Source organism: Enhydra lutris, unplaced genomic scaffold (assembly GCF_002288905.1).
Source record: "Enhydra lutris kenyoni isolate GAN:26980312 unplaced genomic scaffold, ASM228890v2 scaffoldscaffold58, whole genome shotgun sequence".
Taxonomy (NCBI): Eukaryota; Metazoa; Chordata; class Mammalia; order Carnivora; family Mustelidae; genus Enhydra; species Enhydra lutris.
Genome location: NW_019154142.1, coordinates 11,417,594 through 11,433,573, shown reverse-complemented (window position 1 = coordinate 11,433,573; position 15,980 = coordinate 11,417,594).

Below are 15,980 nucleotides of genomic sequence, written 5' to 3'. Positions count from 1 at the left end.
AAAAAGCCCCACTTATATGTAAGAAAAGTAAGGAGAATGATTTGTGTGTGTGTATACCTATCCACATACACATGTGTTTATCAGAAAGCAAATTCAAGGCAAATCAACAAAGATGGAAAAATGTCTAAAATGCAATATAGGGTGAAAATTTTAAAAAAATAAAACAAAATGCAATATAGGGGCACCTGGGTGGCTCAGTGGGTTAAAACCTCTGCCTTCTGTTCAGGTCATGGTCTCAGGGTCCTGGGATTGAGCCCCTCTTCGGGCTCTCTGCTCAGCAGGGAGCCTGCTTTCTCCTCTCTCTCTGCCTGCCTCTCTGCCTACTTATGATCTCTCTCTCTCTGTCAAATAAATAAATAAAATCTTTAAAAATAAATAAAATAAAATGCAATATAAGTAGACACAAATGAATCTAACTTTATTTCAAATACATTACAAAACCACATAGTAACTAAGGGTATAATTCTTATTATGTTCTATATCTTAATAATTAAATATGCATTTTATTATTATTCTATGTATCTATCATCGATGATACACATATTAATCTGGATATGTGAAATGTTTCATAATCTAGAAAACAGATTCTTTAAGTGCTATAGACACACTAGTAAGTATTCAGGGAATATTTTAAGAATGTAGGCTCTGTAGTCACACAGTATCCATTCAAATTCTGTTATCTTGTGCAAATTCCTTAACACTCTATGCCTCAGTTCTTTATCTATGAAATGAGTTTATAAGAGTATCTGTGAAGTAATGCCACTGTGAAGACTAAACAGTTATTATAAATAAACTGCTTAGAATAGTATCAAGCACATAATAAGAAATCAATAGACATTAGCTGGTAATAATACTAGCATAGAAGCCAAATTTCTCTAGGACCCAGAGTCCAGGACCATGAATTTGTATCTAAATTCTAGTGAGAGCTGAAACCAGTGTTTTGGTAACTATATTCCATAATGGCACTGACAGTAATTCTCAACTGAGAGTGCACATCAGTGTAACTATTGCTCTCTTTAAAATTATAAATAAATAAAATACAGAGACCTTTTAGCACCAAAAACATATTGAACAGAAGTTTCAGACATGAAGTCCAACTCCAAAAAAGTTCAAAAATGTCTTAGGTGATATTGTAAGTATTCCTTATTAAGAACCACAGTGACAGGAATTTTGAGGAAGTATTATAGCTAAAAAGGCAATAATTCTAAATCTATCACCTCAGAGAACTGAGCCTCAGTTTTTCTTCCATAAAATTAGATTAATAATTCTTTACAGGGAATTCCTTACAAGCAGGGTTGGTGTGATGATTAATGGAGATAATATATAGAAAACACCTAGTTCATTGTTAGTGCTCAATGAATAATGGCTATTACACTGTTCTTGTAGAAGGCTGAAAAACCACATAAAAAAGAAGAAATGGTATGTTTATAAAAGATCACAGATAATGTAATTTAGTATCATATTTTAATAAGATCTGTAATTTGGGTAGAATTTTAAGCTCTATTTTAAGACTATTAGACCAAATCCTATAAAATATAAAAATACCACCTATTTTCACAAAGGTAATTGAAGGTCTTAGCACAATTTCAAATAATGGATTTATGCTGCTGACTTGCACACCTAAATGAGTGCCCTTGTGAATTGAAAGATATTCAAGCATGTTTATCATAGTCAGAGTCTGCCACTGCATACTGATCAACACCCCTCACTCATTAACATATAGGAGTCTTTGCTTGAGCTTTCATTTGCATGCTCTTCTAAAGCATTTTTTTTAAAGATTTTATTTATTTATTTGACAGAGAGATCACAAGCAGGCAGAGAGGCAGGCAGAGAGAGGGGAGGAAGCAGGCTCCCCTAGAGAGCAGAGAGCCCGATGCGGAGCTCGATCCCAGGACTCTGAGATCATGACCTGAGCCGAAAGCAGCAGCTTAACCCACTGAGCCACCCAGGCGCCCCTGCGTGGTCTTCTAAAAGCTCCTTTTTCCCTCACTGTTCAAACAGCCAATGACCTTTGTAATCAACAAGAAAATTAGAAGCAGGTGGGAGCTTATTTTTAATGATGTTGAGACCAAATTGTTTAGCTTAATTCTGAACTTTTTTTCTTCCAATCCTTTTTAACGCCTGACAAATATTAATTATGTGAAGTTAGAGAGCAACTCTGACTTTCTCATTGTCTCTGATCAAGCTCTGTAACTAACCCTTTGCTTTCATATTTAATTAATATGATGAAAACATTTCTCATCTATCAGTATTTTATTTTTCCTGAAGCCCCCAGTACAAACGTGAAAACACTGGGATTTAACTAATGTTCTGGCAATCTTTACAAATATACCTAGATTATTGTAAATTAAACTGATTGAGGACATTTTCTACAGGCCTGTAATTATTTATTTTAATGAATGCACACTAATGGATGGGAAATAAAGTTTCATCATCATAATTGGCCTTCTTTTCTCTTTTGCTTTAGAATATTTTAAATCATATTTACTCAAAATAAACTCATTTCCCTAAAGTTTCTCAGGAAAAGAACCAGCAAATTTTTGTTCTAGCTTTTATATATTTCAAGTGTATAATGAATTAAGTTATAAAGACTGCCAATTATAGTCATATCTAGATAATCTGCAAATTGTGTACCTTCTGAATCCAAAGTAAATTCATTATCAGGTCAGGTTCTCTACACTACTTAATTTAGGTGTACTCTAGAATTTCCTACTACCCCAAAAAAATTGTTCAAAGAAACAAATTTTCTCAAAATGAATCATCCAAGTCTCTTGAAACAGAGTTCTGGATATGCCACAGCTGCCTTTTGTTTCTTTCCTCTTTTTCTTTCTTTTTTTTTTTTTTTTTTTGCATTTATTTATTTAAAGCAATTTCATGTTCATTATACTTTACATCTCACATTCTACTCAGCAATCTTTCCATTATGATTACCATCTGATTTTAAAAATTTATTATTACCTTACAGAAAATTAAATACTTATCTCATCTGACTGTAAAACAGAATATAGTTCTGGGAGAAAAAAAATTATCAAATATTTTACTTTCCATTTAAAATAATCTAAAATGACCTGCCCATAATGGGTTGCCAGTATTTTTTAAGACCATTTTAACTATTAATGATTTGTAAAGGGACTGATTCTTTTCAGCTATTCACATATTATTCAGTGTTGTTTAAAATATTTACACCTATGTATATATTTAAAACACATACACAAATCCAAAGATTTTTATTGGTAGTAAAGTCTTTAAAAACTTCAAGTAGAAGCTTGCTAAACTGCAAATTATCTTTTCAACAAAAATCAAATCCAAATTTCTTTTGAGTTCATTAGTGTGGTAGATGGTTCTCCATTCCCTCAGTTTCAGTCTGGAGGTATCTTTAGGTCCAAAATGAGTTGTAGACAGCATCTGGATGGGGCTTGCTTTTTAATCCAATCTGATACCCCGCGTCTTTTAGTTGGAATATTTAGCCCATTTATATTCAGAGTAACTACTGTATGAATTTAGTGCCACTGTATTTCCTGTAAAGTCCCTGTTTCTGTAGAATATCTTGGTTTCTTTCTGGCTTATGTGACTCTTGGAGTCTGTTTTCGCTTGTAGGATACCCCTTAATATTTCTTGCAGGGCTGGCTTGGTGGCCGCATGTTCCTTCAGTTTCTGTCTGCCCTGGAAGCTCTTTATTTTTCTTTCCATTCTGAATGACAGCCTTGCTGGATAAAAAATTCTTGGCTGCATGTTTAGTACCCTGAATATATCATGCCAACCCTTTCTGGCCTGCCAGGTTTCTGTGGAAAGGCCTGATGTCAGTCTGATGTTCATCCTTCTATAGGTAAGGAAACTTCTGTCTCAAGCTGCTCTCAAAAGAAATCTGGGATAGCAATCCTCATATCAGACAAACTAGATTTTAAACCAAAGACTGGAGTAAGAGATGAAGAGGGACACTATATCATACTTAAAGGGTCTATCCAACAAGAAGATCTAACACTTGTATGTATCTATGCCCCAAACATGGGAGCAGCCAATTATATGAACCAATTAATAACCAAAGTAAAGAAAGACATTGAAAATAATACATTAAGAGTAGGTCTTCAACCTACTACTTCAGCCCCCTACTCACAGCAATGGACAGATCATCTAAACAGAAGATCAACAAAGAAACAGGGCTTTGAATGACACACTGGACCAGATGGACTTCACAGATATATATAGAACATTCTATCCCAAAACAGAATACTCATTCTTCTCAAGTGCAAATGGAACTTTCTGCAGAATAGATCATACTGGGCCACAAATCAGGTCTCAACTGATACCAAAAGACTGAGATTACTCCCTGCGTATTTTCAGACCACAATGCTTTGAAATGTGAACTCAATCACAAGAGGAAATTTGGAAGGAACTCAAACACTTGGAAGTTAAAGAGCATCCTCATAAAGACGAATGGGTTAACCAGGAAATTGAAGAAGAATTTCAAAAATTCATGGAAACAAATGAGAATGAAAACACAGTGGTTCAAAACCTTTGGGATACAGCAAAAGTGTCCCTAAGAGGGAAGTACACTGCAATACAGGCCTCTCTCAAAAAATTAGAAAAATTTCAAATACACAACATAAACTTAAACCTAAAAGACCTGGAGAAAGAATAGCAAATAAAGCTTAAGCCAAGCAGGAGAAGAGAAATAGTAAAGATTACAGCAGAAATCAATAAAATGGAAACCAGAAGAACAGTAGAACAGATCAACAAAACTAGAAGCTGGTTCTCTGAAAGAATTAATAAGATTGATGAGCCTCTAGCCAGACTTATTGAAAAGAAAAGAGAAAGGACTCAAATAAATAAAATCATATATGAAAGGGGAGAGATCATGACCAACACCAAGGAAATACAGACAATTTTAAGAACATTCTATGAGTAACTATATGCCACTAAATTAGGCAATCTGGAAGAAATGGATATATTCCTGGAAACTTATAAACTACCAAAACTGAAACAGGAAGAAATAGAAAATCTAAACAGACCAATAACCAGCAAGAAAACTGAAGGAGTAATCAAAAACTTCCCAAAAAAACAAGAGTCCAGGACGAGATGGCTTCCCAGGGGAATTTTACCAAACATTTAAAGAAGAAATAATACCTATTCTACTGAAGCTGTTTTCAAAAAACTGAAAGGAAGGAAAACTTCCAAATCCGTTCTGAGGCCAGCATTACCTTGACCCCCAAACCAGAGAGAGACCCCATCAAAAAGGAGAATCAAAGACCGATATTCCTGATGAACATGAATGCCAAAATTCTCACCAAGATACTAGCCAATAGGATCCAATAGTACATTAAAAGGATTATTCACCACAATCAGGTGGGATTTATTCCTGGGATGCAAGGGTGGTTCAACATTTGCAAATCAATCAATGTGATAGATCACATTAATATAAGAAAAGACAAGAACCATACAATCCTCTCAATTGATCCAGAAAAAGCATCTGACAAAATACAGCAACCTTTCCTGATTAATACTCTTCAAATTTAGGGATAGAGAGAACATACCTCAATATCATGAAAGCCATCTACGAAAAGCCCAAATGGAATATCATTCTCAATGGGGAAAAACTAAGAGCTTTTCCCTTAAGGTCAGGAACACAACAGGGATGCCCCATCAACATTCTTCACAGAGCTGGAACAAACAATCCTAATATTTATATGGAGACAGAAAAGACCCCAAATAGAGGAATGTTTAAAAAGAAAACCAAAACTGGGGGCATCACAATGCCTGACTTCAAGCTGTATTACAAAGCTATAATCATCAAGACAGCATAGTACTGGCACAAAAACAGACACATTTATCAATGGAACAAAGTAGGAGCCCAGAAATGGGCCCTCAACTCTATGGTCAACTAATCTTTGACAAAGCAGGAAAGAATATCCAGTGGAAAAAAGACATTCTGTTCAATAAATAGTGCTGGGAAAATTGGACAGCCACATGTAGAAGAATGAAACTGGATGATTCTCTTAAACCATATACAAAGATAAACTCAAAATGGACAGAAGACCTAAATGTAGACAGGAATCCATCAAAATCCTAGAGGAGAACACAGGCTATAACCTCTTTAGCCTTGGCAGCAGCAACTTCTTGCAAGACATGTCTTTTGTCCAAACAAAAGGCAAGGGAAACAAAAGCAAAAATATACTACTCGGACTTCATCAAGATTAAAAGCTTCTGTACAGCAAAAGAAATAGTCAACAAAACTAAAATGCAACCTATGAAATGGGAGAAGATATTTGCAAATGACATATCAGATAAAGGGCTGGTACCTATGATCTATAAAGAACCTATCAAACTCAACACCCAAAAAAACAAATAATCCAGTCAAGAAATGGGCAGAAGACATGAACGGACACTTCTCCAAAGAAGACATACAAATGACACATGAAAAAATGCTCCACATCACTTGTCATTGGGGAAATACAAATCCAAACCATGATGAGATACCACATTAGACCAGTTAGAATGGCTAAAATTAACAAGATAGGAAGCAACAAATGTCGGCCAGGATGTGAAGAAATGGGAACCCCCTTACACTGCTGGTGGGAATATAAGCTGGTACAGCCACTCTGGAAAACAGTACAGAGGTTCCTCAAGACCTCTGTAGAGCTACCTTACAACCTAGCAATTGTACTACTGGGTATTTACGCCAAAAACACAGATGTAGTGAAAAGAAGGGGCAACTGCACACCAATGTTCATAGCAGCAATATCCACAATAGCCAAACTGTGGAAGCAGCCAAGATGTCCCTAACAGATGAATGGATAAAAAAGAATGTGGTTCATACATACAATGGAAGATTACTCAGCCATCCGAAAGGATGGATAGCTACCATTTACACTGACGTGGATGGGACTGGAGGGTATTATACTAAGTAAAATAAGTCAATCAGAGAAAGATAATTATCATATGGTTTCACTCATACTGGAATATAAGAACTAGTGTAGCGCATCATAGGGGACGGGAGGGAAAACTGAATGGGAAGAAATCAGGGAGGTAGACAAACCATGAGAGACTCTTGACTCTGGAAAATAAACTGAGGGTTGCTAGATGCGGGGCAGGGGCAATGGGGTAACTGGGTGATTGGTATTAAGCAGGGCACGTGATGTGATGAGCACTGGGTATTATATGCAACTAATGAATCACTGAAGATTACATCAAAAACTAATTAGCTGTTGGCTTATTGAATTTAAATTAAAAAAAGAAAATTTCAAATCCACAAATCTTGTTTATCTCTACTTTTTATGATACATTTATATATTGGATAATTACCAATTAATCTGAAGCAGCTTAAAATGAAACACATTAAAATATGAATTTACCTGCAATAGAAAAACAAGACCAAAGGAAAAAGGAAAATCTGGTTACCAAAAGGGCTACCCTACGTTTTTCACAGAGTTCCAAATATAACAATGAGCTTTATAACACCCAGAAAAAAAGGTGAAAGGAATATAACAAACAGTATAGCTCTCATACTGGAAAAACTAAACAAATGAGAAAATTAAAATTAGAATCTATATTTAAAATGATCAGCATCTGACCACTATAACATTAAACTCAAAATTCAGCTGAAAATTTCAATACATGTTTTAAGTTCAAAGTTTTCTATGTCAGGAAAGCTTGTAAGAATGACACATACTACTAATGTCATAATGTCATATACTAGTATTTTGGAAATGTCAGGAAAGACAGAATATAAACCAAATAGCAATAAACCTATGTAAAGCAGAAAGAAAGGTTTAACTACTCTTTCTACAGTCCTTCTTGGTCTTTACGGCCTGAGGGATGTTTGAGGATTTGACATTTAATTAATTTTCTCTGAATACTAACTCAAATAACATATGGGTGGACATGATATCAGATCCAAAATAACTAAGAATTCAAAGACTGTATAAAAGGAAACCACCTGTGCTATGTTGTTGAGGATGTTTACTGAGAAATGAGATGTCAGTAAAATTAAGATACATCATCAGTGGAGAATAGTAGACTTACTGTGGTGATCATTTTGCAATATATACAAATATCAAAATGTTATCTTATGAACCTGAAGCTAATATAATGTTATATGTCAACTGTATCTCAATAAAAAAATGCTCAATTAAAACCACACACACACACACAAAAAAAAAAAAAACAAAATAAGACTGGAAGACAAAAATAAGAATAAACAAGGTCAATAAATAGAAAACAATAACAAATATGGTACATATTAATCCAACTATACCAGTAAGAACTTTGATTATCGATGCACCAATTAAAAGACAGAGATTGTCAGGGTGGATCAAAAAACAAGACTCAGGGGCATTTGGGTGGTACAGTTGGTTGTGTGCCTGACTCTTGGTTTTGGCTCAGGTGGTGATCTGGAGTCATGAGATCAAGCACCACCTCAGGCTGTGCACTCAGTGCAGAGTCTGCTTAAGACTCTCCCTCTCTGGGATGCCTGGGTGGCTCAGTTGGTTAAGCAGCTGCCTTCGGCTCAGGTCATGATCCCAGCATCCTGGGATCGAGTCCCACATCGGGCTCCTTGCTCATCAGGGAGCCTGCTTCTCCCTCTGCCTCTGCCTGCCATTCTGTCTGCCTGTGCTTGCTCTCTCTCCCTCTCTCTCTCTGACAAATAATTAAATAAAATCTTAAAAAAAAAAAAAAAAGACTCTCCCTCTCTCTGCCCCTCCCCACTGCACTCTCTCACTAAAAAAAAATAAATAAATCTTTAAAAAAATGCAAATAGATGTTGTCTGTAAGAAACCCCTATAAATTTATAGATACATACAGATTAAAAGTAAATGAATTGAGAAAAATATACCATGGTAACATTAAACAAAAGAAAGCCGGAGTAGCTATATTAATAGTAGACAGGGCGGACTTCAAAGCAAATTATCAGGGATAAAGAAGGACACAATAATAAAGGAGTCAATTCTACATGAATGCTTAACAATCCTTAATGTCCATGTGCCTAACAATAGAGCTATGTGAGGTGAAGTATGTGAGGCAAAAACTAATAGAATTGCAAAGAGAAGCAGATGAATCCACTGTCAGAGCTGGAGATTTTAACACCCCTCTATCACAAATGGGCAGATCCAGCAGGCAGATTTTGTAAGGACATAATTGAACTCAACAATACCATCAATCAACTGGATATTATTGTCATCTATAGACTATCCAACAACAAAACATACACCTTCTTCAGCGCACATGGAACACTCACCAAAATAGAGCACATCCTGGGATATAAAAACATCTTAACAAATTTAAAAGAATAGAAATCATACAATGCCTATCCTCTGATCACAATAGAATTGAACTAAACATTAATAGCAGGAAAAAAAAAAAACTGGGGGAAAAAATCAGAGATGAAACAACACACTTCTAAATAACACATGGGTTAAAGAAGTTAGACCCCCTACCCTCCCACAGAGCCTGAGGAAAGGGGACCTTATCTGTCTTGAAACATACCTTTTGAAGGGATGTCTCCTAGGTCTTCTGTGAAGACATGCTTGGGCTGTAGAAGATACAACTGAAAGGGACAGTAAAGTATTTACATCTGCAAGTTTTCTAAATTAATGCTTCTAAGAAGAGGGAGGTCAAGGGTTTTTGGTCAGGTCTGACTGGAATGAACAGTAAATTCTTCCAGCTGCTTTAAACTTTGCTTTCTCAGGCAGGCATTTTAAAAGGTCTGGTACTGTCCTAGGAACAGGAACTTTAAGCTGATAGAAACAAAGCTAATGTTTGTTCCAGGCTCTTAGTGATGTGTGGGACAGGATGAATGCAATCACTTCTGGATGAGTTAGCAGTTTTTACAGGCCAAGTACGAGGCCTAGCTGAGAAGAGGGTCCACTAGAGAGAAGTTTGATCAAGGAAGGGGTCTTTGTCACCATACATAAAGGTGAGAACTAATTCTTCATTTTCATAAATAGATTCTTATTCTGGGAATTATAATGCATTGTTTATGGCATAGCTAGCTTCTACCTTGCTAGGAAAATTCTTGGTGTTCTAAAAGGCTATATTAGAGTATATTATAGTATTTCAGCTTAATAGTATGCATGTACATTTTTTAATAAAAAGGAAAAATGTTAAAGGTAACATTATACTAGCTCATTTTTTGTCACCTTATTCAATACCAAATTATCTGTATGTGATAGTCAATGCTAAAGATAATTTTAATTAGGTTATATTTAACACATTAAAGCTACTTTTAGAATAAGTCACATTTGGTGTTTTATTTCTTATGTTACCTTAACAAAAATTAAAATTAAAATGTATGCATATTGAGCACTATAAAAATTCCAAACTCTGTGTGTGTGTGTGTGTGTGTGTGTGCACATGTGTGCACACACACACACACACAGAACTATGTGCTTTGTGGTAGGAGGAAGATTACCACATGACAAGAATACACTTTTCAAAATATATATGGGTTACAGTTACAGTGACAGTAAATGCTTAATAGAAGTTTGAACCATTTTCTAACTCCTGCATAGGGCTTGTTTAGAAGTACCCTTAAAAAGAGAACAGTGTAGCAAACACTGGTAGAACATTAAACTATATAATATTCCTGTTAAACAACATGTAACAAGAAAGCAACCTTCCAAATTTTGTTTTTTAAACCATAATTGCACACCTCATGCTAACAAATTAAGGAAACAAATCTATTCACATTGAAATAAAAAGTGTTGGGGCTTTGAATGTCATGTTGGGCACTTCTCTATGGAACACTCCTAGGTCTGCAACTGCATATATCAACTGATATATGTTTCTGTTAAAATATAATACATAAGTATGACAGGAGACCAACACACAAATGTTTATAATTGCATTGTAAGATACTCCACAGCTATAATAATTATTCAAGATGTACAGATAGAAGGTTTGTTTTTTTTTTTAGATTTTTTTTTTTTTTAATTTGTCAGAGAGAGAGGGAGAGAGAGCAAGCACAGGCAGACAGAATGGTAGGCAGAGACAGAGGGAGAAGCAGGCTCCCCGCCAAGCAAGGAGCCTGATGTGGGACTCGATCCCAGGACGCTGGGATCATGACCTGAGCCGAAGGCAGCTGCTTAACCAACTGAGCCACCCAGGCGTCCCAGGTTTGTTTTTTAAGAGGTCTTCAGTTAGGCAACTTATAGTAATAGCCTTCAGAACTTACAAAGAAAGAAAAGGAATAGGGGGCCCAACATGAATACCGGGTGAAAAATATTTGCAAAGCACATATCTAATAAAAGATATATCGAGACTTTACAAAAAAGTCCTATAATTAAATAATAAAAAAAAATAACCCAGTGGGCAAAAGATGTAAATATTTACAAAAGAACATATATTAATAGTTAACATATGAAAAGATGCTCAACATCATTAGTCATCAGGGAAATACAAACTAAAACCAAAATGTGATAGCATTCCATATCTTAAAAAAATGGCTACAATAAACAAGGCAGACAATATCAAATGTTGGCAAGCATATGGAGTAATGGAACTACCATAAATTGTTGGGAGGTATGTAAAATGGTACAGTCCCATTGAAAAACAGTCTGGCAGTTCTCAAAAATTAGACATTAATCTACCATACAATCCTAACAATTCCACTCCCAGGGAAGTATCCAAAGATAAATAAAAACGCATGTCCACACAAAGATTTGCACACAAATTAGGTTACATGTAAGGTTTATAGCAGCACCAGCCATAATAACCAAAAACTGGAAACAACCTAATTGTGGATAAACTAGTTAGTGTAGGAACTGTAAGTGGGCATGAGGCATCTTATAAGGAAGGGGTGTGAAAATGTTATAAAATGGATTTGTAGTACTGGTTGCACTACTTGGTGAAGTTACTAAAAGTCACTGACTTGTGCATTTAAAATGGATGAATCTTCTACATACGTAAAACATGCCTCAGGAAAGCTGCTGAAAAATATTGTTTTTTTCCTGTCTGTCTATCCACCTAGATTTTGAATTCAGATAGGAGATAAATATCATGTGGACATATATTAAAAGGTTTTTGAATAAAAATATATGCAAAGATGTTTGTTCTAACAGTGAATAAGTTTGATCTGACGATCTGCCTCATTGGTTTGACAATAAAGAGTGGCATTTCATTTTTTTTTTTTTTTTAAGAGGGAGAGAATGAGAGAGAGTAGGGAAGGGGCAGAAGGAGAGGGAGAGGGAATCTTAAGCAGGCTCCATGCCCAGTGCAGAATCCGAGGCAGAGCTCCATCTCGTGACCTTGAGATCATGACATAAGCTGAAATCAAGAGTTGGACACTTAACCAACTAAGCCACCCAGGCACCTCAACAGCGGCATTTCCAATCAGATCATATGGAAAGTATTTTTAATAGACTGGATGGGCAAATCTGCACTTTTGATAAAAACTTTAATGAAAACATAAGATGTGAACGCAAAATACAAGTGTTTTCCAACCCTTTCTGCATAAAGAAGGTGCCTCTAAAATACTAATTTTATTAAGTCCCGGTAAAAACTCTCGGTTATTCTTTCTAGAAATAGAGAAATTTACAGACTCTAATGAACTTGTAATAAAACTCTTCAACTATTTAAGTATTTCTAAATCTGTTTGTTCACCAAAATGAATGGGAAACTATGCAAATGATCTGGTATAAAAACACAAAATTTGGGGCGCCTGGGTGGCTCAGTGGGTTACGCCGCTGCCTTCAGCTCGGGTCATGATCTCAGAGTCCTGGGATCGAGCCCCGCATCAGGCTCTCTGCTCAGCGGGGAGCCTGCTTCCTCCTCTCTCTCTGCCTGCCTCTCTGCCTGCTTGTGATCTCTCTGTCAAATAAATAAATAAAATCTTTAAAAAAAAAAAACACAAAATTTTTAAAAATATGATAATTTGGGGGATATCGCTTAGAAGGCGTTCAAAGTATTGAGTGACATTATTATACCAAATTTTCCCATTATCACCCACCTATTTTATGTTAACAAGGTTATTCTGTTCTTATAACTACTGACATAAAATAAGTATGTAAGAGATGCAAAAACCCACCTCAGAAATAGATAAACCCATGATATACAAACTAATTGGAAAAAGCCCTCATTCTTGGTAGGAAGAGAACCAAGACAGGCAATCTAGACAGAAACCCTTTGCAGTGAGTCAAGCATTTAGAGAATAAATTGACAAGATTAATTACTAGATTTTAAACCAAAAGGAGCTAGAGAAAGAGAGAAAGGGAAATAATTCTGAGGATTTAAGTCTAAAAGCTGAGGAAGAATAAGGTGGTGCAAATAGTATGAATGAAGGGTTGAACACCAGAGTTCCTTAGCAGGGAGTTAAAAGTTCACACTGCACCAGGTTACTTTTCAGACCTAGAAGTCAGCATTCTATAAATAAAAGTCAAAGATGCGCCAAAACAAGGGATAAAAGAGGGACAGAAAAGGGATAGAAGGAGGGATAGAAGTAGGAAGTCTTCTACATGTGACAGTTTAACTCATAATCACAGAGGAGTTTTCCAAGCCTGTGACACTAAGAGAACAGCAGACAATGACTAAATCCAGGTGAACAGATCCATTAAAAAGTGGCCATAAAAAGAGAGGCCAGGAGTGCCTGGGTGGCTCAGTGGTTAAAGCCTCTGCCTTTGGCTCAGGTCATGATCCCAGGGTCCTGGGATCAAGCCCTGCATCGCAGCAAGCTCTCTGCTCTGCAGGGAGCCTGCTTCCTCCCTCTCTCTCTACCTGCCTCTCTGCCTACTTGTGATCTCAATCTGTCAAATAAATAAATAAATAAAATCTTTAAAAGAGAGGCCAGAGAATAAAATAACTGATTGGTACTGGAACAATGATAAACAAAAATATGAATATGTATCCAAATTAGATGAAACTGAATGTCTTAAGTTCAAAGCAAATGGTACTTTAATTTATGACAGTATTTCACAATGTATATTTTTTTGTTTATTAGAACCATCATAATCATTTTGCCATAAATAATTTCAGTGGTACTAACTAATCATGTGAAAAGTAAAGTGCAAATAGTGAAACTTCTTAGATCTATGACTTTAGGCAAGTTTCTTAATTTATACAAACTTCAATTTCATAGTGGCATCAAGGGCATTAAATGAAATAAAGAATGTAAAGCTTTTACTACTGTGTCTGGCATATAATATATTCTCTATAAATTTTGGCTGTTTGGTAGTAATTAGTATTTGCATTGTTCAATTGTTTGGGGTACAGAGGCAAGTAACACTAATCTTGCCTGCAATTGAAAATTGTATATAAACGTTTTCACTGGTATTTTAATATCTAAACTTGATTTAAATTAACAGAAAAAAACAAAATTCAGAGCAGGAGAGGGGTATCTTGAGGTCTGAGTCAAACGTTTACACTTGTTTTGTAAGAGCATTACAGAGCTACTTTGCTAGCACTGCTGAAATGGTGGGCCTTGTTTTCATTGTAGCTAAATCAAACTTCACTTGCCTGGTTAACCTATCAGAAAAAAAAGGGGAGGGAGGGGGGAATAATATCTACTTATGAGGTTTTTTTTTGAGAATAAAATGTCAAAGATAATGTACAGGGAGCACACAGAACAGTGAAATCAACCAGTACAAGTCCAATAAATGGTTGTTCTTACTAGAGTTCAAGTGGTTGCTATCACTAGACATGCTCCCTCTCTCACTGTTTGACTTCCACACATTTCAAACATCTCTAATTCTCATTTTCTAACACAGTGGTACTATAAAAAAAGGAATCTTAAAGCTCCTTGCTTGTCTTTCAAATGCTCTTTCAGAAGCTTGTGCCACTGACATTAGCAAAGGGCTAAATGGGAGAACATTTTTAAAAGGACTGACCCATAGGTGATCACTTTAAACACTGCTATAAGATAGAAGCTAGTTCATAACACAGAATGAATTATTATTTGTGCAAAAAAATAAAAGATGTTTCCTGGATATACAACAGAATTTTTACCTCTATACTTTATTTTGTGCTGAGATGTTGAACTAGCAGTAACAGTCCTGGATTCATTACTCAGTTAGAGCTCCCTTTGCATTTCCTGTTTCCTGACCCTCCCAGTGCTACTACAGGACAGGGACGTGCTTTTTGTCAAAGAACACCACCACGTCCTTCCCTGGATGTCCAGGCCAGCAAGTGTGATCCTCAGACAATCCCCATGAGTTGCATTATGTGAACTGATCACTCATATCTGCACGTGCCCCTCCTTCCTACCCATACACACCAACACACAAATATCCTAACCACCATGAATTAAATAGGAAATGTGACATGCTTTTAAAGTAGCTGGGTATAGTGTATATTTCCACTTTGTAACTCACCTTAAAATTAACAAACCAGAAGTACATTTATCATTCCATGCCATTCTGAAGTAGGTAACGTCAGGAGAGAACTGTGACATTTATTCACTGTCAATATTTTCAGGTACTGTCTAGCACTGAAGGGCAACCAGTATTTTTCAATCAAAGGAAAGACCCCATGGCATAAGAGAAATGGTATTAGCTTTAAAGACAATATACATGTATCCAAGTCCTGGCTTCATCACTTACAATTTCTGTGAGCGTGAACAAAGTAAATTTCTTTATTCACAGAGTTTTGGGGATACTGAAGGACAATAGTACAGAGGGATTTTTGGCTTGAATGAGTAGTGATGGGCAATTTCTTGTACATATTTCTCTATATTTAACATAGTTTCTGTAAGGCAAGTATACTAACTCTTAGAGATCTTACAAGTAAGACAAAGAATCATTTAATATTAAAGTGTATGCCAAATGCATAATGACTATGAGAGTAGTCATAAAGAATTTAATTAGTCCCATCCCACTGATAATATTTCAAATATATCCACATAATTAACTCATACCTAACGTCATAAACAGATGATCAAATCATCTAACAAATATGTTCACCCAATAAAAATTATAATCAAATATATGTTTCATATATTTATAGGGAAAATAATCTGATATATAATTAAACAGTCTAGATATTTGGGTAGTATAATA